At 45.7% G+C, this 26,547-nt stretch overlaps 1 protein-coding gene across 6 annotated transcripts in view; it reads left to right on the top strand.

The window, feature by feature from the left end:
- Positions 1–26,547, top strand: part of TLN2 (talin 2) — a 176,186-nt gene that overhangs the window by 35,362 nt on the left and 114,277 nt on the right. The window lies entirely within an intron of this gene.

The following is a 26,547-nucleotide window of genomic DNA, read 5'->3' as shown; positions in this document are numbered from 1 at the left end:
TGTGGAATGGGTATTCTGTGGCACCTGGAAAAGTGCCAGTTTTTCTGATCAAAGTGGGCGTATATATTTTGTTTTATTTATTTATTTGGCGAATTTGTCCCCATAAGGCTGCCAGAGTGGCTTATAAACAATCAGAATAAGACAGTCCCTACCTGCAGGCTTAGGCTCTATTAAAAAAAGAACATGGCACACAAGGGGAAAGGGACAGGGAGGGAAGAGGGAAATCAAAACTCAGGCACCGATTTCTAAACAGTTGTTCCAATACTGACCAGCTGGTACTGTTCAGGGACAGCAGGTGCCCTGAAGAAACAGTGGAGGGGAGAGGAAGCCTGAAGGAGCTGGCCTGATAGGGTGAGCTCTGCTTCCCAGCTCTGCTGCTGCCAGAATGGCTTCTCCAAGAGTTACATTTCAGCTGGCTGAAGATGTTTTGTCAAAGCGGAGGAAACACCGCTAAGCTCAGTGGAACTTTCTCCCAGGTGACTCTATGCATAGCACTGCAAAGGCATGCAGATCATAATAAACTGGGTGTTATGCCCTCCTCAGCTTTGCTCGTCTTTGGAATGGGTATAAGGGGGGCATCAAGGCAACTGCCTGCATTGGGGGCTCATTTTGGAGGGGTGGACTGTGGAGTCTCCTTGAAGTGTGTGGCTTGGAACTCTATCATGATGGACACTTCAAAATATACCACTGGGGCTCACAGGACGAAATCCTCCCAGATGTGTGCGCAGCCATGCTTCCTTCACATGGAAAAACTAGATGGAGAGGTGTTCTGAACTGCACCTCTCCACTTCATGCCATAGTCAGAAGGCTATGTGTAGGAACATTTTTCCGAGGGAGAAGCACAGTGGTGCCCCGCAAGACGAATGCCTCGCAAGACGAAAAACTCGCTAGACGAAAGGGTTTTGCGTTTTTTGAGTCATTCCGCAAGACGAATTTCCCTATGGGCTTGCTTCGCAAGACGAAACGTCTTGCGAGTTCTTGCGAGTTTGTTTCCTTTTTCTTAAAGCCGCTAAGCCGTTAATAGCCGTTAAGCCGTTAATAACTGCTAAGCCACTAATAGCCGCTAAGCTGCTAATAGCCGTGCTTCGCAAGACGAAGAGACTCGCGGACATTTTGTGCCCACTTGACTGCAGTTTGAAGTGCTGCAGCCCAGACGTAGGTTTATATGTTCTCTGTGAGGAAGGGGGTCTTGGGGAGACGGTTGTCAGCTGTGTGTGTAGGTGGATTTTTGTTGGTACATCACTGGACAGCACAGCATGGGTGTGAAGAAGGTGCCCATTGTTCTGGACGCTCATCTTTAAATTCACCTGATGGTGTGTGTGTGTGTGTGTGTGTGTGTGTGTGTAATTAGCTTCCGGGAGCCCACGCAGAATACACCGGTACCTGCTTTATGAAATGGCCCTTGGTGACATCTGGCTCCCCATCCAGTTGCAGAGAATAGAAGGATTCCATTCCGAGGGATGCTGAAGCAGGATATTCCCAGGATACCAACATGGATTTTTTCGGAATTGTGTCTGGACTACTTGCTGTGATTATGTGTCAATGTTGTTTTTTTTAAATGACAATTTTAACGCAGCACAAATAGGTTGCAGTTAGTTAATCTTAATTGAGTTAATTTTACTCTTTTAAAAATCCTGTCCCAATTTTCATACTTTTTTGAAAGTTGTGAGATGACTTACGAGCAACAATAAACATTAAAAATCATAATTTTATGAATACTAATTCAAAAACATTTTTTTTTAAATCAAACAGCCACGCTAACAGCATTAGCACTAAAACAGTCCTCTCCCCCAACCTGATGCCCTCCAGATGTTTTGATCGGCCCCAGCAAGCACAGGCACCAGGTTGGAGGAGAGTTGCATTGAAAAATGCTTGACAAAAGAGCCCTGTTGGGTCAGACCTGAGGTCTACCTCCTCCTCCATCTTCCAGTGGTCAGCTGGATGCCTCTGGAAGAGCCCATAAGCAGGACATGAATGCCAGCTCCTCTTGTGGCTCTCTACAGGGGGTCCTTGGAGGTAGACTACTAATGAGGGTGGAGGCTCCACAGAGTCATCTTGACAAATAACCACTGATGGGGGGGGAGGCAGGTTACAAATAAATTCATCATCATCATCATCATCATCATCATCATCATCACTGACCTCTCTGCCCTGACCCCTTCCACTGATGGGTTCAGTCTCCTGCAGCCATCTGAGTTCGTGGTCCCCAGCACAATAAAAAGCCTAGCTAAAGGTTGCTGAATGTCAGATGGAATGCAGAATTATTTCCAGGAGAATTCTGTCCCATTGTTAGTCCCTTTGGCATGTGGTTAAATCAGCAGTGACTGGGAATGCCGCCTCCCAGTCACTAAATTACAGCTCTGCCGCTTAGGAAAAGACGCCTCTTGGGACCAAACCCATCTCCTATTAGTGTGTAAATACGGCCTGCAAGGGAGATGACTCATCGCAGCCACCTACATGCAGCAGCTCAGGGCTTTGTTTAGCAGGAGAGGCCAGTAGCTCTAGGAGACAGCCCCTCTTGTCCAGCTGCCCTCCTAGAGCTCAGCTCACCCCATCCTGCAAGGTTGAGTTGAATCCTTCCCTGTGAACAAGCAAGGAACTGGTGTAGCGAGAAGCCCTGTTTGCACACTTTCAACCCAAAATTGGGTGGGGGCAGGGGAGCCCCCAAACTGGGCCAAATTTTAAAAGGCAGGTAAGTGAATATGTTGGCGTAAAAACATCGTCTCTGCTCTTGGTTTGCCCTTGAGCCAGACCTGGTGAGCAGGAGCCCTGTGTGACTTGGAAGTGTGGCCAAATGAATACGCTTCATGTAGCAAGTGGCAGATTGGCTATTTGAACATGCTTCCTTTTCCACCAGGACTGGATTACTGCAACATGCTCTATGTGGGGCTTCCCTTGTGCTTGACCTGGAAGCTGCAGTTAGTGTGGAATGCTGCAACACAATTGCTTGTCAGCCTATAACGCCTTTGCTCAGAGATTTGCACAGGTTCCTGATTTGCTACCAGGCCAAGTTCAAGGTGTTACTATTAGCATATAAAGCCCTGAACAACTTGGGACCAGTTTACCTGTGAGATCCCCGTATATACCCTCTCAAAACACTTGGATCTGCGGAACCGGCACTGTTACAGCTGCCACATAATAACCGTTCCAAATCTGTTAGAAATTGATCTTTTACTGTGACAGGAACCTACACTTTGCAACTCCCTGCCTATAGACATCAGGCAGGCAACTTTCCTGTATTCTTTCAGCACCTGATAAAACTTTTTCATTAAGACAAGCCTATCCAGGCATCTAGAAAGCTGATGAGTGTTTTAATCTGTTAATGGTATATTGATGATTTTAATTTTGGAATGCTTTATTTAGATTATTGTTTTTAAAATGTTTTTATTCATAATTTTATCTCCCCCCCCCTTTTTTATAAACTCCTTTGAGGCTTTTTAGAATGAAGCGGTATATACATTTTATGAAAGAAATGGAATAATAAATAAATGCAAAACATGGCATGCCGGGAGGAAGGGAAAGGAGATTGTTAGCCGCTTTGAGACTCCTTAGGGTAGTGATAAAGTGGGATATCAAATCCAAACTCTTCTTCTTCGGGGAAAAGAGTAACGTAGACAAGCTAGTAGTCTTCCCCCATCAGTGGTCTGGCTGCCACATTCTGCGGCAGCTGGAGCTGCCAAGCCAAGCCCAAGGGCAGCCCCACATAGAGCTCATCTCAGAAACCCAGCATCAAGGTTTCCTACACGCAAGCTTGATTAGTCAGGCTGTCCCTATCCAGGAATGTCTGGAGCTGACGAACCAGATAAAGCTGCTAAGAGGCCCACCTAGCCTCAGGGGACGTTGGGGTACCAATGACAGAGCATCCAGGAGTACCCCAAGCGTCGAAGTTGCTCCTTCAGAGAATATGTGATGCCATGCAGAAGAGGTAACTCTCTTGTCTCCCAGGCCCAGGAACCACCCACCCAAAGAGCCTCTTTCCCCCTGTCATTTCACCCGCTGCATCTCCTCTCTCCTCTGAGAGAACCCTCTTCCCAAATTAGCATCTATTTTGAGCTATGCTCTTGCTCTCACACTGAAACATGGAGAAGATCATTAGTACTAGGTGTCCAGAGCTCATTACTGCGTCGATAGTCAGCTACTGTCGCCTGTTTTAGAAACTCTTGTTTGTCTCCTAGACCTGCTGGGGATGTTATGTTATGTTGGCATTTAAGATTTTGATGCCTTTCCAGGCTATATAGTTTTGCTTATGGCGAGCATGCACCGTATTTTTCGCTCTATAAGACCACAAGACGCACCTAGTTTTTGGAGGAGGAAAACAAGAAAAAAAATATTCTGAGTCTCAGAAGCCAGAACAGCAAGAGGGATCGCTGCGCAGTGAAAGCAGCAATCCCTCTTGCTGTTCTGGCTTCTGGGATAGCTGCACAGCCTGCATCCACTCCATAAGACGCACACACATTTCCCCTTACTTTTTAGGAGGGAAAAAGTGAGTCTTATAGAGCAAAAAATACAGTCATTATCTCTGCTTGTGCAACCTCTCTCTGCCAGATTTCTTCTCCTAAGATGAAATTTCTCCCTTGGAGAAACAAGGCAGAGCTTGCTTTTTAAAAAACAGGTTGCTGCTGATTTCTCATAGAAAACAGCAGAGTTAAACTAGCCGAACAGCCCATAAATGGGCCATACACATGTTTCAAAATCAAGTAATTTGCAATTTTTGTGTTTTGACTTGAACATGCTGTTCTGTGTTCAAGAGATTGATGCAGGGGGGGGATATCTGTGCCCCCTCAGCTGCCCTTAGCCATCATAACCACCTTTGCCCTCGGACAGTCAATCAGCTTCAGATCCCAAATCGGAAGTCAAAGATCCCTGAATCCAGAAGTCAGAGGGCAGAGATGGTGCAGTCCAGCAACGTTTGGAGAGCCATGGGTTTCCTGTCCACATGTTGTGGGGATTGGCAGCAGTGGACAGGATCCAGAAATGGTGAATATTCCTGCAATGTATTTCTCACAAAGCATCTTTTTTTACCTCCCCTTCCCTGCCCATGTAGGTAATTTCTGTTCAAAAACCAAAATGGGAGCAGATTTGGTGCCCTCCAAGACTGTGGTTGGGAAGGGGAAATTAAAGCACCCCAGGAATTACTTTGCTGCATTGCAGAGGGTTGGACAAAATGACTCCTTCAGTCCCTTCCAAGTGTACAATTCTATTATTTCCTTCCTGATGTACATACTGTACAAACAACCACAGGTATCATTTATCTGTGAAGCAATGAGGCCTAGTATTTATTTGTAAACGAAAGCATTTATTCTCAGGGCTTGATGGTATTTTCCAGACTGCATAGAAGAAACAAACCTTGGGCATTTTGAGTAGCTCAAATTATGGCCTTTTGGAATATGTTTGTTTGTTCCTTGACCCCTGAGTATGTGGAAAGTTAAAAATTGAGCTGCATTATCAGCCTTATTCTGCTCTTTGTATTGATTCTGTCTTCAGCCCCAGCATTGGACGCAGCTGCTGCCTTGCATTAGCTAAAAGGTGTGTGCAGCTCTCATGTTCAGGCTTATGGTGAGGCCTGCAAGCGATCGTTTTGAAATGAAGTTCTCCTTTTTATAGACAGGAATTCTAAATGAGTTTTTTCTTGATCAGTTGCTCAGAGCAATTTGCTTGCTTTCTGGGAATGCCAGACTCCTGCCGAATAAGCTCTGGTGCATGTTGCCTGGCTCCCTTTGTTTGTGTGTCTTATCTTGAGCGAACAGCGAACATGCTGTCTTCTTTCCATTCTACAATGTGCAGGTCAGGCTATTTCCCCATCAGGGCAGCCAACATGGAACCCCTCCAGATATTGTTGACCTCCAGTTCCTGTCAGTCACAGCCAATGGTCCGTCTTGCAATGCATCCTCTTCTCACACTGTAGGAAGCCTGCAAGCAAGATGCAAGCACTAGAACGCTCTCTCCTTCTGCGGCTTCCAGCAGCTGGAATTTAGAAACATTTGCTGCCTCACACTGTGGAGGTGGAACATAGTCTTCATGGCTGCTATCTGTCTTATCCTCCTCTAAAGCCATCCAAGTTGTTGGTCATCACTGTCTGCTGTGGGAGTGAGTTCCATAGATTAACTATGCACTGTGCAAAGATGTACTTTCTTTTACCTATCCAGAACCTTCCACCATTCGCCTTCATTGGTTGTCTTTGAGTTCTAGTCTTATGAAGGAAAGAGAACTTTTCTCTATCCATTTTCTCCATGCCATGCAAATTTCTATACGCTTTTGTCACATCACCTGTTCTCTGAACTGAAACATCCCAAACGCTGCAGCCTTCCCTCCTAGCCTTTAAGGCAAAGTCTCACTGTGTTCAGAAGCCTTGCCTGTTGTGCTGTTCCTAAGTCGGATGGTGGGCTTCATTATGGTCAAGTGAGATGTACGTGTTTGAGGAATTTCAGGCCTTTAGCTGAGATTGGGGGCAGTGGTTCGCCAGCAGGGCCCTTACCTTTCCCCTGCCCCATCTGGATGATTGTGTGACTAGGACTTGCACCCTACCCTCAGTTGCACCAGGAGCGGAGCTACCTTCAGCCCTTTTCCTGGCCAGTTGCCAGCCATCAGATGGAAGTCCTCTTGCAAGAACTAATTCTACCAAGGCCTGATCTTCATTAAACTGTCATAGACCCAAACGTAGACTTCTTGTGGCCCTGGCGATGCTCTTGTGAATTTTGCTACAGGCAGATTTACAGTAAGAAAAGCATCAGGCCCATGAGAGGTCCTAGGTTTGGCTCTGCGGACAATGCCAGTGTAGGTGCCAGTGCAGCATTCCAAGATTGTTTTTTACAGTCCAAAGGAGCATTGCTTTTGGCAGCCAGGCATGGCCCTTTCTCTACATTTTTTGAGTGCTGCTGCTCAGCCAAGGGTTCAGAGGGTAACAAAACACTTGAGCCTTGTGCATTGGTTGAAATTAGACACGTTCAAGGCACATTTTGCACCTTATTGACTACTTGCAACCAAGTGAAGATGCCCGGGTGCAAGAGTGGCACCTGACATCTCCACCGTCTAGAGGTGCATGCCTGGGGAGAACTGAATCTGGACTCTTTTCATACACTAATACCACATCCTATAGAATTCTATCAGTTATATTTTATCTGCACAGTTGACCTGAATTTCAGGAATGGAAATGCTTTTTCTGTGCAGCCTGAGCAGGCACAGTGAACAACATTATACTTAATCGTTGTAGCTTGTCTTCACTTTACCCCACTCCACTGCCCTGCTCACAGTTGTGAAGAATATTATTAAGTTATGAATGATCTGTGTCACCATTAAGAAAAGTAGGTAGGAATAGGCCAATATATATGTGGACTGTCGCTGGATCAAGTGACTTTTCTTCTTTAAGTTCTCAAAGCTCTTAATCTAGCTCAAGACCGTTATCTGAACTAGCCGGATGTTTAACTGATAATCAATCCCAGCCAGTTCATCCTTTGAAAAATAAAGACTTTAGAGCCGCTTTGCCCAAAGAAGGCAACCAGACATTCCGCTTTGGTGACTGTAACCTTGGTTAAAGGAGCCATTTGGCACCTACTGTAGCTTACATATGAATTTCTAACACTGGCCTTGTGTGTTTGGAAGGTCACTGCTGGTGGCCCCCTAAAACAGCCAACTCATTTTTGTTTTTTAATTGTTTTGTTCACAGTGTTGACTTTCTAGGCAAATCTGTCTGAAATCCTGCCTCTCTCAGCTTTCTGGAACTTAACTTCCTGCTGGGCTTAGCAAAACATTTCTCCAGCTTTCAATTTCGCTTCCTTATTGACTCAACTGCTAATAGTTCCAGTTGACATGGTCTGTAGGATCATTTGAGATGCCACTCTGTATGCAGGCAGCTGTCAATCTGCCTGGGCCTCCTGTTCCTGACTGCGTTGGGACTCTTCCACCATTGGGCATATTGGATAATAGCAATGTCTAGGAGCTGGTAGATTACCCCTTCCCAAGAGGTCTGGGCTTTCCATAGTGCTGCCTTTTTATTTGCACCTCCCTGAGTCCGCCCCTTTAGCCTCCCTGGCTCTGGAATTAGGTTTGAATACAAAGAACACTATTGTTGTCTCTGCTGTGACCGTGTTGGATCTTTATGTAGTTTTGATATGGCGGCTAGGCTGCCTTAATGACAAGTGTGAGATCACTTGGATGTAGATGGGCAAGTTTGCAGAAATGCTTGTAGGAATACCTATCATTGAAGGTCATAGAAATAACGAGTGAGTGAGTGAGTGAGTAATTCAGTCTTCACCAACTTGGTACGGTCCTGATGTTTGGGGCTACAGCTCTCATCTGAAGGGAGGATTCCACTTACTTTAACTTCCCCCCCTCCACCCCACCCCCCTTTTACTCAATATGTGTGTATGAAGTTGCAATGTGAGGTTGTATAAAAATCTAGAAGGAGGGATGATAGCTGGTTCTACTTTGACTTTTCCATCGATCCTGGCTAGGTAGTGGTGTTCACCAGTGTCTGGCGGTGTTGGTGGCCTGAACAAAGACTTAGCAGACTGATCCAACCTCTGCTTAGAAACCTCCAAGGAAGGAGAGTCTCACCTTTTGTTTTTCTTTTATTATGCATTTTGTGTTCTCATTTTGTATATATATGTTGTAAGCTGCCCTGTGATCTTTGGATAAGGCTGGTGTACAAATTTAATAATCATCAACAACAACTTGCAGAAGCCAATAAATGATGTTGCGTGATCTTTCCCCCAGTTGCCAAACTTTATGTAGCCCCTGATTTGGTATTCTGGTTGTGGGTTTGACTGGACATGTTGAGTCTCTTTATACAAGTAATAGAATAGTCTGTCAATTAGCTAGATAGCATTTGATGCTTGGGTTTGTCTTGCCTGACTAATTGAAGTACATCAAGTTGCTGCTTAGGTGGCGAGTCTATTTAGGCTCACCCGTGGCGGCTGATGGACCCTGATAGATCACATTCACCCAGTGCTATACCATCTGCACTGGCTCCCGGTGGAGTACAGGATCAGGTTTAAGGTTCTGGTTTTAACCTTTAAAGCCCTATACGGCCTAGGACCCTCGTACCTATGGGACCACCTGTCCTGCTACGCCCCACGGAAGACCTTACGGTCTGCAAATAATAACACCTTGGAGATCCTGGGCCTCAGAGAGATTAGGCTGGCCTCAACCAGGGCCAGGGCCTTTTCGGCCTTGGCTGTGGCCTGGTAGAACGCTCTGCCACAAGAGATCAGGGCTGTGCAGGATTTGACATCTTTCCACAGGGCCTGCAAGATGGAGTTGTTCTGCCAGGCCTTTGGCCAGGGCTTAGCCTGACTCCCCTTTTCTTTTTGTAGAAGAAGAAGAAGAAGAGTTTGGATTAGATATCCCGCTTTATCACTACCCGAAGGAGTCTCAAAGCGGCTAACAATCTCCTTTCCCTTCCTCCCCCACAACAAACACTCTGTGAGGTGAGTGGGGCTGAGAGACTTCAAAGTAGTGACTAGCCCAAGGTCACCCAGTAGCTGCATGTGGAGGAGCGGAGACGCGAACCCGGTTCCCCAGATTACGAGTCTACGGCTCTTAACCACTACAACCACTACACCACACTTTTTGTATAAGAACTAATATGAAAGAGGCCTCCCAGCATTCTCACAGGCCTTTCCTAGGAGTACTTGCAGACTCTGGAGAGTGAACCTGGGGCTTTTTGCATTCACAGCTGATGCTCTGCCACTGAACTGTGGCACTTCTCTTAAGGCTTGGAAGGTGCCTTTTACTAAGTCAGACCATTGTTCCATCTAGCTCAGCATTGTGTACACTGACTGGGAGCAATGGCTCTCCAGGGTTTCAGGCAGGAGTCTCTCCCAGCCCGGCCTGCAGGTGCCATCAGGGGCTGAACCTGGGACCTTGACTGGCTTACTTGAAGTCAAGCAAGACTTGCTTAAAGTCAAAGACTGCTTAAATGTTTTAATTTCTTTATTGCCTTGCTTTTCAGCAGAAAAGGGCCACAGACACACTCAGACCATCAATAAAAAGAAGACACTCTCTGCCTGTAGGCTTGCAGTCTAAAAGACGCAGCACTGGAGGGAAGAGGGAAATAAGCAAACTCCTGCACCAGTTCTTAAAGTTACAGAGCAGTTCTTACAGTGACCAGCTGGAATGGGAATAGTTCAGGTAGGCCCTCCCTATACAACTGGGTCCTTCAGCAAAGCCAGGGGTCTGCACTCTGTCCCTCCCCCTGGAATACAAAGCTAACTTAGCTGCAGTTAATGTATTAGTTAAAGCATGAAATCCTTCCATTTAAGCTAGTTTCATCTGTCTTACTTCATTGGCTTCAGTTGTTGCAGCAGGAATTAAAACGAAGGCTGTAGCTGCGTGCAAGCATCCCTGGCAGGAAGCCAGCTGAACACAATTGGACCAACTTGGGAGTAAATATACAGAGAGGGGACTGGGCTGTACATCTTCCAAGTTTTGTAGATAAGCACGTTGGGTTTCCATTTGCATGAAATCCTAAACTGAAGACCAGCCAATTCACAGAACAGTTGGTCTTCCTATGGGGGGGGGGTGTGCATTTTCAGGCAAAGGAGAGAGGTGTTTTGCTTTGTTTTCTTTACTACATGCATATTCTTTTGCAAAAGATCACTTTATGCTTTATGCCTCCTTCCTCACTCTAAAGCAGGCACCCACATTTAATTTTTTGCATTTATCAATTAAACTGGTCAGAAACTGCATGACACTTTTTGGCGGAGTACTTTGGTTCACTTCTGCACTTCTTCATCTTTATCATTAGTCTCTACAAATTAGAATAGGGGAGGGATCTAAACTGCAACTATGAGCACAAAGCCCAATCTGTTTCCCATTTAGTGGATGAAATACTCCACTCAAGGAAACACACCCAAAATGTTACTGATTTGTTTGCTTAGAATAATATCCCAGAGATGATGGAACGTTATGCATTCCACACACACACACCCAATTAAAGACAGAAGAAAGCCAACAAAGTTTTGGGTTTGTCCTGGCAGGGTGTAACGTTGTTCTTCTTATTAGCATCTTAAATTCACATCAGTGGGATAAAATAAAGGGATTCTTAGAGCATCTCCTTCCAATGGTTTGAGGAATATGTTAGTTGGACTCTGTGGACTCCAAGGGTCCCTTGCTGGGCAGATGTCACCTGGAACTCGATCAGAGGGCACCTTGTGTCAGGACTGGGCATATTCTGCCTGATGTGGAGTGGCACAGGGCACTGGATGAATGGAAGAAGCAGAACCTGTGAGGTTTTTTGGAGTGGGGAGAGACAAGAATATCTGGACCCAACTTCTAAAGGAGAAAGGGAAAGGAGGCCTCTGGGGAGGGACCATGACAGAAGTCCCTGGCTGTATCTCTAGAGTGGGTAGGGGGTGATGAGAAAGACCCATTTCTGCCTAAGACCCTGGAGCAGTGCTGCTAGTCAGCGCTGGGCAGCTGGGCAAGTGGCCCCATTTGGCCTAAGGTGGCTTCCTGTGTTCTCATGCAGATGTCTTTCCTGTCACTTTCTAGATGAGCCTTTTAAACTGGAGCTCTTTCCAGGAAATGAGCCTGGGTCCTCCTTCAGCATCAAAGTGGATGCTTTGCCACTGAGACCATGGGCGGTTTTGAGTCAGAATCACCCACGGACCACCCCTGCCCACATATTTCTGTATGAGTGGGGATCTGGGCATGCCTCCAGAACTGAAGGAGGCAAACTCAGGCATTGAGATGCACTGGTCACCGTCCTCTGAATCTGCCTGAATATTGGTAGAGAAATTGGATCAAATGGATCATTTTACTCAAATGCTTCCATGTTGGTGCTGAGCTTCTGCACTCACTTTATTGCAGGTCTACACATTGCTCTTGTGATTTGCAGGTGAAGCACCCATGTGGAATGTAAGTCATGTAGCAACCCCTGCCCACACAGGTCTCCTTGTACACGTTGCAGTCCCAGCACATGCTGGGCTCGAGCATCTGATGAAAACATCTCTGCAGAAGTCTGTGTGAGCCCTTAGCTGTCAGAGCTGGTTAGAGAAACATTCTTCAAATATCCAGTTACTTTGCTTATTTTCTAGGCTACTACTTCATCTCTAAGCCCAATTTAAAAAGTTTAAAACCACTTCTGTTTTGGAATAAGATCTTGTCCTGTGCTCATTTATCCTGTGTACCAATGGGTAACCTTTTTTATTTTAAAAAATGCATAATCTGAAATGTTAGTCCATGCATAGTCTTTTAATTGGAGTGCCTGCACTGGCATGCATTTATAAGGAGATTTGCCAACCTCCAGTGACTTGCTCGCTCTTTCTCAGCACATGTAAGGGACATAAAATATTTACTCCCTGTATTGATTTTTATGTTGTTTCCTTCCTGGAGTAATCAAAGTGGCAGGGAATTTAAATCATTGTTTTCAGTGCAGCTGCTTACTTTTATGGCAGAAATAATGTCCCCTTTTGAAATGCACATTATGTTTTGTCTGCTATAAGCAAAGAGAAATAAAAATAATTGCTTGACAGGCGGATTCTGAGATGTGGGGATGAGTCAGAGGGGTGGTCTGTTTCCCTTGTGTCTCGCTTGTGGGCTCCCCAGGGGCATCTGGCTGACCACGCACAGAAACCAGATCCTGGTCCAATTGGATGCTTGCACAAGACCTAGTTACCACTGACTCCAAATAATTGGCCATAAAGTGCCTGGTACCTGGCTTGCTGAAGAATGCAAGGAGTTCCTTCCTCGTCTTCCACCTCCCTGAGTGTGAGCTGCTAAGTGTGAGTCCCAAGTACCCCCTTACAATAATAAAGAGTCTTGTGACCAGTGGTGGCTGGTGACCTTTGGGACTGGTAGGGCAGAAGGCAAGGAGCCCAGCGGTAGGTGGCGCCAGAGCCAGTGACAGGATGACCCGGCTGATTCTAGATTTCTCCCCATCTTCCTGCCTGCTGAATTCTACAAGAGCAACACTGTCTGTGAGCTATCACTGACCTGACACCCATGGAGCATGATAAGGCTAACAATGACTTCTTGGCAGGATGGGTTTGTTCTGCCTCCCAGGCTGGAGGCACAATGCCTTTGAATACCAGTTGTGGGAGTTACAGATGAGCAGAGAGGGCTGTTGCCCTCAGGTCCTGCTTGGAGGATTCACATGACGGGCATCTGGTTGGCCACTGTGAAACAGGATACTGGACTAGATGGGCCCCCTTTGGCTTAATTCATCGTGGTCTTATTTATGTACTAAATAAATAGTGTGCAAATACCATAAAGTATGGTAGCAATGACTACCAGTTGCCAGGATTTGCAACAAAACCTCCACAGAGGTCCTCATAAGTAGTTGATCTTCTGTTTGGGCCAGTATATCACTGTGAGTGCTGGAGTCCCCCCCCCCCCACCCCATGAAGGACTATTTTGGTGGTTTCATTTGACCTGCGCATGATACTTCGAAGGCCGCACTCCAGACCTGTGGGACTAGACAGGAGCAAACCCAAGGAGAGAAACTGACTACATCTGAAGGAGAAAATTATTTAACAAAAGCAAGAGTGTTCTTCTTCTCCAACTTCCACTCCTCTAACAACTATGCTGAGCCTGGGCATCTCCCGCGTCTGGCTGTGGAGCTGCCGCCTCCTTCCCTGTTGGGAAAAAACCCCTTAAAATAACTCTTAGCTTCCTGGTTGGAAGCAAAGAGCTTTTACTTAGGTCTGAAGTGATTCGAAAGCAGCAGTGTCACACCACAACTGGGGAAAATATGTTGTTCTTCCCTCCTGTTGACTGCCATCCATCATAACAAGCACTCCATTTTCTAGATAAATATGTAGCTCTTCTTAGGCCTTAAAAATGCAAGCGATCATACAGTCTCATGCTGCAAAATGAGGAATTTAGAAACTGCCACTACCTATGAAATTGAGAGAATGGAGATTAATTGATTTGCTTTAAAGAGAGGGAACTACTAGTCCTTATTATTGTAAGGAGAAAATATGGGGGGCATTCCCGCCTTAAATGCTAATAATTCTACCTAGAAAGGGAAGACTGTGTCTGATTGGCACTTTTGAGTATTTAAGAGGTGGAAAAGTAGAGCGTGCTTAATGAAAATCTGACCATATTCCACCTGTCCCAACCCCTTCCACTCTTTACGCATTTCATGGCCACACTCCTTGTAGCTTTTCTTTTTCAACGGCTATGGAGGAGGGAGTTTAAAGGGCCCCTTCAATTCCAGGTCTGTCTGCAGTCTTCATGTGTAATATCCTCTTCTTCATAAAATAAGTGTGAGTATTAGAGAATCATAGAATCATAGAGTTGGAAGAGACCACAAGGGCCATCGAGTCCAACCCCCTGCCAAGCAGGAAACACCATCAGAGCACTCCTGACATATGGTTGTCAAGCCTCTGCTTAAAGACCTCCAAAGAAGGAGACTCCACCATACTCCTTGGCAGCAAATTCCACTGTCGAACAGCTCTTACTGTCAGGAAGTTCTTCCTAATGTTTAGGTGGAATCTTCTTTCTTGTAGTTTGGATCCATTGCTCCGTGTCCGCTTCTCTGGAGCAGCAGAAAACAACCTTTCTCCCTCCTCTATGTGACATCCTTTTATATATTTGAACATGGCTATCATATCACCCCTTAACCTCCTCTTCTCCAGGCTAAACATGCCCAGCTCCCTTAGCCGTTCCTCATAAGGCATCGTTTCCAGGCCTTTGACCATTTTGGTTGCCCTCCTCTGGACACGTTCCAGTTTGTCAGTGTCCTTCTTGAACTGTGGTGCCCAGAACTGGACACAGTACTCCAGGTGAGGTCTGACCAGAGCAGAATACAGTGGCACTATTACTTCCCTTGATCTAGATGCTATACTCCTATTGATGCAGCCCAGAATTGCATTGGCTTTTTTAGCTGCCGCGTCACACTGTTGGCTCATGTCAAGTTTGTGGTCAACCAAGACTCCTAGATCCTTTTCACATGTACTGCTCTCAAGCCAGGTGTCACCCATCTTGTATTTGTGCCTCTCATTTTTTTTGCTCAAGTGCAATACTTTACATTTCTCCCTGTTAAAATTCATCTTGTTTGTTTTGGCCCAGTTCTCTAATCTGTCAAGGTCGTTTTGAAGTGTGATCCTGTCCTCTGGGGTGTTAGCCACCCCTCCCAGTTTGGTGTCATCTGCAAATTTGATCAGGATGCCCTTGAGTCCATCATCCAAGTCGTTGATAAAGATGTTGAATAAGACCGGGCCCAAGACAGAACCCTGTGGCACCCCACTAGTCACTCTTCTCCAGGATGAAGAGGAACCATTGATGAGCACCCTTTGGGTTCGGTCAGTCAGCCAGTTACAAATCCACTGAGTGGTAGCATAGTCAAGACCGCATTTTACCAGCTTCTTTACAAGAATATCATGGGGCACCTTGTCAAATGCCTTGCTGAAATCAAGGTAGGCTACATCCACTGCATTCCCTTCATCTACCAGGCTTGTAATTCTGTCAAAAAACGAGATCAGGTTAGTCTGACATGACTTATTTTTCAGAAATCCATGCTGACTATTGGTGATCACAGCATTCCTTTCTAGGTGCTCACAGACTGTTTGCTTAATGATCTGCTCCAGAATCTTCCCTGGTATTGATGTCAGACTGACTGGGCGGTAATTATTTGGGTCCTCTCTTTTCCCCTTTTTGAAAATAGGGACAACATTTGCCCTCCTCCAGTCTGCCGGGACTTCGCCTGTTCTCCAGGAATTCTCAAAGATGACTGCCAGTGGTTTTGAGATCACATCTGCCAGTTCTTTTAATACTCTTGGATGCAGTTCATCTGGCCCTGGAGACTTGAATACATCTAGACTAGCCAAGTATTCTTGTACTATCTCCTTAGTTATTCTGGGCTGTGTTTCCTTTGCTGAATCATTTGCTCCAAATTCTTCAGGTCGGGCATTGTTTTCTTTATCGGAGAAGACTGAGGCAAAGAAGGCATTGAGGAGTTCAGCCCTTTCTGTGTCCCCTGTTTGCATTTCACCATCTTCTCCTCTGAGTGACCCCACTGTTTCTTTGTTCTTCCTTTTGCTACTAACATACCCATAAAAGCCTTTTTTGTTGCTTTTAACCTCTCTAGCAAGCCTGAGTTCATTCTGTGCTTTAGCTTTTCTGACTTTGTGTCTACACGTGCTGGCTATTTGTTTGAATTCCTCTTTGGTGGTTTCCCCCCTTTTCCATTTTTTGTACACATCCTTTTTTAATCTTAACTCAGTTAAAAGTTCTTTAGATAGCCACCCTGGCTTCTTTAGGCACCTTCCATGTTTATGAGAAATAAGAGAGTAACTATTTGGCAATGGTTATTCTTACAGCAGGACTGAATCATCCTGTTTTGTCTTTGTATATGTATAATATGTAAAGTTATATTAGGTTTCTCACCCACTGTACCTCAAGGTTTATAACATTATTATTATTAAAAACACAAAATGGATATTGCCAACTCTTTTTTTATGGTTGGTTGATCATCTGCATCCTAAACACTTGCATTTCAAGACATTTATATGTTGCTGGTATGGGGAGACATTTATATGTTGCTGGTATAAATCCCTGTGACCCACGTGTGTCGGGTAAATAATAAAAGAAATGGCTGTGTGCCTAGATAGTAATCTCAGGGCTAAATTCTCTCTCCAGCAGGAGAGAGCCCCCAGCAGCCATGTTTAAACTCACCAAGTCAAGCAGGACAATGAAGCATCAGGAATGTAAACTGTTAAACCTTTTGCATGTCCCTTTAGTCCACTTGCAAAGCACTCCCCACTTTCTACCCTTCTGGCAATGAACAGACCACACACTGTTAAATAAGTTTAAAGTGCTTTACTTACAAAAAGTTCCAAAGGTCAGGTTCATGCATTTATCCAAGCAGAGGCAAGGAGAACATAGGTAAAATACTCATGAATAGAAAATACAGAGAGATAACTTCAAATATGTACTCTAAGCTTGGAGCTCATTTAGGCATGCTTCCTTAGTCACTTACATGGTGAGGAGAGAGGGAGAGAACAGGTGGAGAAGGATTCACTTCCTTCCTCATCAGAGAAGAGGGCGTGTGACCTAACTGCGTCTAGGAACACAGGTCTGTGATCTTAACCCCTTCATGCACTAACTAGCACTCATTTATAGTTATGTTTGACTGCAATTTCCCACAGCCAGAATCTCATATCTAGGTGCCTTCTAGAAACATTAAAATAAGTACAAGACAATTTAGCATTTAAATAAACAAAAGCTGCTGCACATTTTTAATATACAGTGGTACCTCGGGTTAAGTACAGTGGTGCCTCGCAAGACGAAATTAATTCGTTCTGCGAGTTTTTTCGTCTTGCGAGTTTTTTCGTTTTGCGAAGCACGGTTTCAATTTTTTCAAAAAAATCTTCAAAAACCTCAAAAAAGGCTACCACACCGCGTGCTATGAGTTGCTCCCCGAAGTCAAGTCGCAACTGCACCTCTTCAAGCAATGCACCCTGTATTACTGTAACGGTTTTAAGAAAAAGGAAACAAACTTGCAAGACGTTTCCGTCTTGCGAAGCAAGCCCATAGGGAAATTCGTCTCGCGAAGCAACTCAAAAAACGAAAAACTCTTTCGTCTTGCGAGTTTTTCGTCTTGAGAGGCATTCATCTTGCGAGGTACCACTGTACTTAATTCGTTCTGGAGGTCCGTTCTTAACCTGAAACTGTTCTTAACCTGAAGCACCACTTTAGCTAATGGGGCCTCCTGCTGCTGCTGTGCCGCTGGAGCACAATTTCTGTTCTCAACCTGAAGCAAAGTTCTTAACCGGAGGTACTATTTCTGGGTTAGCGGAGTCTGTAACCTGAAGCGTATGTAACCTGAAGCATATGTAACCCGAGGTACCACTGTATACAGAGGTACCTCGGGTTCTAGACGTTTCAGGTTCCAGACTCCACTAACCTAGAAATAGTACCTCGGGTTAAGAACTTTGCTTCAGGATGAGAACAGAAATCGTGTGGCAGCAGCAGCAGGAGGCCCCATTAGCTAAAGTGGTACCTCAGGTTAAGAACAGTTTCAGGTTAAGAACGGACCTCCAGAACGAATTAAGTTCTTAACCCGAGGTACCACTGTAAATGGAAAAGCTCTCATTACCAACTTAAAAAATAGCCTTAAGAACTCGTTCCTTTAGTTTATGATCTGACCAGACAATCAGCGAAAACTTTTGTTGGTTCATATACAATTAAAGTTTGCACCCTTATTTAGCGAGTGATCAGAAATGTTCCTTTCTTCATCACCCGTGACATCTAATGCTTGGTTTTATATCACACATTCCTCGCTTGCAAAACTTAGCCCAGGAGCAGAATTCAAGGATATCAGTCACCAAATTCAGCAGGATTCCAGTCCCCTGCTAGTTACTGTCAAGTCCGTAAGACCTGAGGTAGCTGTCTGTAGCAGTCCTTGCCAGCGGACTGTTCTGAGAGCGGTTTTTGCAACTGTCATGCTGACAGAAGCTCGGGTGCCTGTAGTGGCGCTTTGCATCCGCTGGATTCTTGGCCCCTTCATGGGGCACTCAAACGCAGCTGTAGTGCTATCACGGGGTCAGCTTTGTGCTCCAGTTGCCAAGATAACATACCGTTCAGGGCAGCGGCATTCCAAAGGCAAAATCCCTTCTCTCCCTTGAATAGGGGTACTATCTTGCAAGCTTTGCTTTGGAACCCTGTCCAAGAATAATAATGATCTTGGTATATAATAAAAAAGTTAGAATGTCGTCACGCAGCCCTCGTTGGAGGATTTGTAGTACCTCATCACGATCCTGGATTGTGAGGGGAATGGCAGGGGGTTAGCAAGCAGAGCAAGCAGCGGCACAGCCCCCAGTAGTAGCAGTAGTAGCTCCATATCACACAGACATAAACGCCTGCTCTCTTGCTTGCTAAAGAGGAGGAGTCTGAAAACGGTAGCTAGAGGAAGCCTTCATAAAAGATAGGAGACCAGGATCCCTTTCTGTCTCTCCTCCATGATTCAGGTCCCCAGTATGGGTGTATTTGGATAAGCAACGGAAGTAAACAAATGTAATTCAGGCTGCCTTCCTCAGCCAGCCACAGAGATGTGGGGGAGAGATCCAGGCCTGAGGTAAGGGGACGGGTGGTCCTTGAAAAGAGGAGGAGGAAATGGTGCCCCCCCCCGTAGTCTTCTGAAACAGGAGCTAAAGGGACTGCTCCCTTTCAGCAAAAGCACTTTGCAGGAACCAATGTGAGCTGTGGTGAGGGGGAACTCTTAACAGTGCTTTCCTATGCTGTTTCACTGTCCTTTGAAATGGAGACAACAGCTTTCCCCAACACCACTGGGGCTGATGAGAGTTGCAGTCAAAGTTATCTGGAGGGCACTAGGTTGGGGAAGCTGCTGTGGAATTTGGTGTCTGTCTTACCAGTGCATGCCCCACATTTGGTGGGATTTTTATGGAAAGGTGGTGAAAGTTTGCAGTCGCTAGACCAGGGGTCAGCAAACTTTTTCTGTGGGGAGCCGGTTCACTGTCCCTCAGAACTTGTGGCGGTCCTTTTACGTTGACTCGTTCCTCCTAAACAGCTTTTCCCTTTTGTCTCCCTGCTTTCTATTCCCATTTTAATATTTATTGTTGTTGTTGTTTAGTTGTGTCAGACTCTTCATGACCCCCTGGACCAGAGCACGCCAGGCACTTGTGTCTTCCACTGCCTCCCACAGTTTGGTCAGACTCATGCTGGTAGCTTTGAGAACACTGTCCAACCATCTCGTCCTCTGTCGTCCCCTTCTCCTTGTGCCCTCCATCTTTCCCAACATCAGGGTCTTTTCCAGGGAGTCTTCTCTTCTCAAGAGGTGGCCAAAGTCTTGGAGCCTCAGCTTCACAATCTGTCCTTCCAGTGAGCACTCAGGGCTGATTTCCTTCAGAATGGAGAGGTTTGATCTTCTTGCAGTCCATGGGACTCTCAAGAGTCTCCTCCAGCACCATAATTCAAAAGCATCAATTCTTCGGCAATCAGCCTTCTTGATGGTCCAGCTTTCACTTCCATACATCACTACTGGGAAAACCATAGCTTTAACTATACGGACCTTTGTTAGCAAGGTGATGTCTCTGCTTTTTAAGATGCTGTCTAGGTTTGTCATTGCTTTTCTCCCAAGAAGCAGGCGTCTTTTAATTTCGTGGCTGCTGTCACCATCTACAGTGATCATGGAGTTAATATTTATTAATAATAGTTTTTGAAATGAATAAATAATCTTTGGTCTTACATTTTAATTTCTTTCCAGAGGAGACCTCCCTTCGTTTCTCCCGGCCACTTTTACTTGGCGTGCAAAGAGTTGCTGCTGATGCTGCTCCAAACCAAAAAGGTCCAGGGGGTGGACAGCCAAATGAGGAGGTACCGGGCTGGCTGTGGAACTGAGACCCATCTGAAAGTGTCCCCAAGCCCACCGGTGGTTCCCAATCCACTGTCTTGAGAAACACACTCCCAGACAGCTCTTGGTGGACTTGAAAAGTCTGTGAATACATTCTTGGCCGAACCCCGGCTAATGTATTGAAAGATGCTCCAAAGCTGTTAAAACATTGCACATATGGAAATGATGTGATTTCCCCAAATTCGTAACCACTCCCTAGCACTGGATTCTAAAGATGTTTGTACCAAATCTTGCTGGGTGTGTGGATCGCTTTTCTTGGGCCAGCCCTTTGCTTGTTTCCAGCTAAGCAGTCCATGACCCAGAATGTGGGAATTTGCCGTAACTTGTCATGGAACAGATTAATCTCTTCAAGATTTCAAAGCGAGATTTCAATCAGAAGTTTTTTCCTCTGAGTCAAAAAACAAACTCATTTCTTTCCCAAGGAACAATATTGTTGGAGTCAAGAAGGGTGCTGGAATGCAGAAATCCATTTCACAACTCTGGGTGGTTGAAAGGCAGTTGCCTTAAACTGAGTCAGACTATTGATCCATCGTAGGGTTGCCATGTGTCCTCTTTTTCCAGGACACATCCTCTTTTTCACGGGTATGTGAAATGAGAGTTGTCATAGTGATCCATAGTTAAAAGTAGAAGTCGGCAAATGTGTCCTCTTTTTTGCTCTTCAAAATATGGCAACCCCAAGAGTAGTCCTGCCTGTGCAGACTGGCAGCCGCTCTCCAGAGTTTCAGGCACAGGGTTTTCCCAGCCCTACCTGGAGATGAATCTGGGACGTACTGCATGTGAAGCAGATGCTCTACCTTAAGAGTTCTGCTTCCATCCCTGGCCTTCAGTGGAACTTCCTTCCAAGAAGAAGACATGTCTAGGATCATCCTGTTGTTTTCTGGTACTGCGGCACCATATTCTGTGGGCCGGCTTGAGTCAACTGGAGCACATGGCACCTACTCATTTTTATTTGTGACTTGCTGCCTTTACATGCACACACCTTTTTTAAAAATTATTATTCCATGAGTTAACTATTCACTTTAAAACCCTAGAGTGGCTGGAATTCTCACACGCATGTGCTCTCTGAAGCCCACATTCCCAGCATGTTTGCACTTCAGTCTCAGTGACGTCTACGCTGGCTTGGTCTTGTCCATAGAATGAAAGATGGCAGGATCCCCAAGGACATGCTCTACAGGGAGCTGGCTTCAAGCACCAGGCCCATTGGCAGACCAGAATGTGACATAAAGGCTGGCAACGTCAACCACACTGCGTGGGAATCCCTTGCATACAACTGCAGCACCTAGAGACGTACAGGCAGGTTGTGCATCCACAGCAGTGTCCAGAGAATGACTGACCACTGGGTGGGGCACAGAGAGAAGAAACGCCATGGGGCATCTTCAGCAGCACAGCCAGACACCTCCATTTGCCCCAGCTGCAACAAAATGTGTCTCTCCCATATTGGTCAGGCACTGTACCTTCCAACAGCTCCATTGTCTCCCAAGACAGACGGATGCCAACTGAATGCTATGGGGAAGACGTGCCAAAGCTGAATGTCTGATAACTAGAGATTGTCCTTGTTGCACGCTTTACAATTTCCAGAAAGAGTAATAAACAAGAGGAAATCATGAGCCATGTTGTTGTTGTTGTTTAGTCGTTTAGTCGTGTCCGACTCTTCGTGACCCCCTGGACCAGAGCACGCCAGGCACTTCTGTCCTCCACTGCCTCCCGCAGTTTGGCCAGACTCATGTTTGTAGCTTCAAGAACACTGTCCCACCATCTCATCCTCTGTCGTCCCCTTCTCCTTGTGCCCTCCATCTTTCCCAGCATCAGGGTCTTTCCCAGGGAGTCTTCTCTTCTCACGAGGTGGCCAAAGTCTTGGAGCCTCAGCTTCACGATCTGTCCTTCCAGTGAGCACTCAGGGCTGATTTCCTTCAGAATGGATAGGTTTGATCTTCTTGCAGTCCATGGGACTCTCAAGAGTCTCCTCCAGCACCATAATTCAAAAGCATCAATTCTTCGGCGATCAGCCTTCTTGATGGTCCAGCTCTCACTTCCATACATCACTATTGGGAAAACCATAGCTTTTACTATACGGATCTTTGTTGGCAAGGTGAGAGTAATAAACAAGAGGAAATCATGAGCCATAGCAGGAGGCTTAAAACAGAGTCAGTGGTGCTGGAGTGATTCCCTCCAGATGTTGTGGACTAATACTCCTATCATCCTGACTATTAGCCATGCTGACTGAGGCTGGTGAGAGTTGTAGTCCACAGCACCTGAAGAAGAGAAGTAGAAGAAGAGTTTGGATTTGATATCCCACTTTATCACTACCCGAAGGAGTCTCAAAGCGGCTAACATTCTCCTTTCCCTTCCTCCCACACAACAAACACTCTGTGAGGTGAGTGGGGCTGAAGAGAATTCAAAGAAGTGTGACTAGCCCAAGGTCACCCAGCAGTTGCATGTGGAGGAGTGGGGAAGAGAACCCGGTTCACCAGATTACAAGTCTACCGCTCTTAACCACTACACCACACTGGCTCTCAGTGTGAGAGCCCCTGAAGGGAATCACATGGGCTATCTCTGCTTTTGCTGGAGATGCATGTGGGATCCTGATAGCATTCAGTGGCTCAGTTCGGCTAATGAATGTGGAGGTCACACTGAAAATTATTTTCTCCTGTGGAAACAGGTAGAGGTATATGTGTCATACTCTTTGATTATAAGTTAGGGTATAGAAGGGGTGGAGAACCCAACACAGCTGGAGCATTATTCTTTTTTAATATATGCTCTTTAATGCGCAGTCAGAATGCCTTTGCTACAGTGAGTCTCACACTGATTGCTAAGAGGGTGGCTGTGCAACACCACCTGGGACAACCACAAGGCTACTGCAATTTGTTGAGCTGCCTAACCGTGAAATGATAGCCTGCAAAAGTAGCATGGGATAATGGGGAGAGAGGTAGAGGCTACAACTGATTGAATTGCCAGCAAACTGAAGTGAGGGGTTTTTTGGGCGGCGTGCTATTGTTTTATTTCTATGCTACCTTTCACAGTTAGAACCATGTTCAAGGCAGCTTAATGCTCAAGGTTAATGTTGTGTGTTCTGGACGTTCACAACTTGGTGTTGGATTGATCACCATTGCCATTTGGATGGTCCCAATATGATTACTCTCTCTCTCTCTCTCTCTCTCTCTCTCTCTCTCTGTGTGTGTGTGTGTGTGTATTTGAAACAACCTGTATCAGAATAAAATGCAAACGTGTGTTTTTGTTCTGAATTCAAGTGGAAGCATCATTGACCACTAAGCTCAGTTGAAATCAATAGGAGATGTGGAGCGTAGAGGTGTTGGGGGTTGAATCTTGTACCTTCTGTATGCAGAGCAGGTGTTCTACAGCTGAGCTATGGCTTTCCTTTTTTAAATCTCTGCCCCTCTCAAACCCCCAGCCCCAGCCCACTCCCTGCCTGCCGTGGCATGGCCTGGCACAGAGCGGGCACTGCCTTCCTCAGCATCCTGTTTGGGAGCCTCCTGCCCCTCGCTTCCCTGCCGCTGCCGCCAAGGGGGAGTGTGTGGTGTCCCAGCTGCTGTGTGCTGCATGCACCTTATTCTGTAAACTTCAAGGGTGATCGCCCAAGAAAAGATCAACAACTTTCTACTGCTGCTGAAAAGATCAACAACTTTCCACTGCTGCCGCCAATCATCTGAATTTTCACTACTATTTTAGTGTTTCGTTTTCTTAATTTGGGGTTCAAAAAAACAAGGGTCATCATATACATGGAAAAATACAGTATATTGGTTCCTGAATCCCTTTTACAAACTTACACCTATTGTTACACAGAAGATGCTCTATTGACATTCTGTTTAACGGATACTTGCCAGACTGGTTTTGCAGGGAGGGATAAGCCCCTATATTACAAGCTGTTTATCTATTAGCAGGTTTTACAAATGAAAATAACTATTTTGGGGGAGGTATTCCCCCCCCCCATCTCCTCCTTTCTATTGCAGAGGAATATTTTAGGGTAATTTAAGAGAGTCAAAATGGCTTAATGATTGGTCACTGATATCATTTCAGAATATGGTTTATGTACCTGTGTATGTGTATTTTGAACATTTATCTTATTGATTTGACTCGGGGTGGGGGTACGCACAATGGCCATTTCTCTGGTAACATTTCCCAACTGACACTCAGCATTCTCTGGCTTTTCAAAGCTACTCCACATGCTCATTCCTAACTCAGCTGTTCTTTAGAAGGGGTGGGGTTGCCCCCATTAAGGTCTTTAAAATACTTTCTACTTTTGTATACCTTGGGGGTTCACCCAGACCTACTGGTAACTTCCCAGTCTTTCTTCTTGATCGCCCCTTTTTGATTCCAAAAATCTGTCAGCACTCAACCACCTGAGTTTGCTGTTCTCAGAGGGAATGATTCCTTTAATTCCTTGGCTCCAGTAGATCTGGGGCTCTGCAGTGAGGAAGCAAGTTTCTGTGAATCTGAAAATGCACATCAAACTTTGCTCCCCTCGCAGGGTCAGAGCTGCATGCCTTTTTGGCAGTGCAAATTCCTGATTCATAGGAGGAAGAAGGAACCTCCTAGTTTCCTGCTGGGCTTCCTTTCCAAACACACTGGGCTGGGGAGAGACAGAAATTTAAGATGAGCAATGGCTGGCCTGGGAATTGAGAAGTGGCTTGTTTTTATTACGAAGGTGGTTCCTGCCAGCATTCCACACGTCCAGACGTCACTTTGGGATGAACTTGCTATGAAGCAGAACTTAGGCTTTTCTGGTTGTAATTGAGTTCATTTGTATTGCCTTTGGTGTTTTAAAAAACAGGTATTTCTCCCCTGCCCCCGCCTCCATCCTTCCATTTCAAATGGATTGCTTTTCATATTTCTTGTTAAAATGTTCTCCTTTTCAGTCTTGGGTAAAATGGAGAGAGGGTTTTGTTTTTGTTGTTTTTGTATCCCTCCCCTGTTGGTGACTTCTTGTCTGGTTGGGTACCAGAATGGTATCAGGCAGACAGCTCATTTAAGGCTCTGAGAACCAGTCCAGGCCATTACTTTACTAGAAGTCTATTCAGCATATTCTACCCCTCCTCTCACTTGCAGTTTGGGATTGAGATATGTTTTCAGTGCCTGAGTATATGAAGTAAAAATAGATTAAAGGTCTTGGAGCATGTACAGAGGGCACTGCTCTCACCTGCTGCCAGCAATTACATGTAATGATAAGCCAAGATTCTCTGCTTTTATTTACTCTGAGCAAGTGGCATCCTGATGCACACAGCTTAATCAATCCCATCTTGCTACTTCCCTGACATGTGAACAGGGTAAACCAAGCAGGAAGCCCCTTCAGCTAGGGAAATCCCTGCACAGCCACAGCCAGGAATTTGAGGCCAGTCGCTATTGACGTGGGTGGTGCTGTGGGTTAAACCAGGGCTTGCCAATTGGAAGGTCAGCAGTTCGAATCCCCTTGATGGAGTGAGCTCCCATTGCTCAGTCCCTGCTCCTGCCCACCTAGCAATTCAAAAGCACATCAAAGTGCAAGTAGATAAATAGGTACCGCTCTGGCAGGAAGGTAAACGGCGTTTCCGTGCGCTGCTCTGGTTCGCCAGAAGCGGCTTAGTTATGCTGGTCACATGACCCAGAAGCTGTACACCGGCTCCCTCGGCCAATAAAGCGAGATGAGTGCCGCAACCCCAGTGTCGTCCACGACTGGACCTAATGGTCTGGGGTCCCTTTACCTTTACCTTTACCTTTATTTATAAAGTATTTGCAGGAACTAGGTACTTTTGCAAGTTGATGCAGTCCTGCTGCCAGATTCATGCCCTCAATAAACCATCTCTCTCGGCCTAAGCAACCTTCCAGGATTCTTGCAAAGATTTTTTTTAAAGTGGGGAGAGGGGAATATTGTCCTCTCCCACCCATTTGTGGACCAGCTTCAGCCCTTTGGCAGAATTGCATTGCATGTATTACAGATGCAATCAATATTTATGCTGTCTTTCAAGTCTGAACTCATTTGATGTCTCTTCATTGGCTGTGGGGAAACTCCTCTCCTCTGGCTTCCAAGATGGAGTCAAGCCTGAATACTCCCTCTGTTTCTAGAGAAGCAAGCTGTTGCTCATCTGTTCCTTTCCTTGCAGGGCACGGTCCAAAGATCTGATGTTTGCTCTCACAAGGGGTGGCAGCCATTCTGCCAGCTGTTGGAAATTATAAAGTGAATCGCTCTGTAGGGGGTGGGAGGGGGGATCCTAAAAACAATAAAAGCCTTCAGGGTTTTT

This window comes from Podarcis pityusensis (genome assembly GCF_964106645.2).
Source record: "Podarcis pityusensis genome assembly, chromosome: 14".
In the NCBI taxonomy this organism is placed as follows: Eukaryota; Metazoa; Chordata; class Lepidosauria; order Squamata; family Lacertidae; genus Podarcis; species Podarcis pityusensis.
This window is presented reverse-complemented; position numbering and strand designations above follow the sequence as displayed.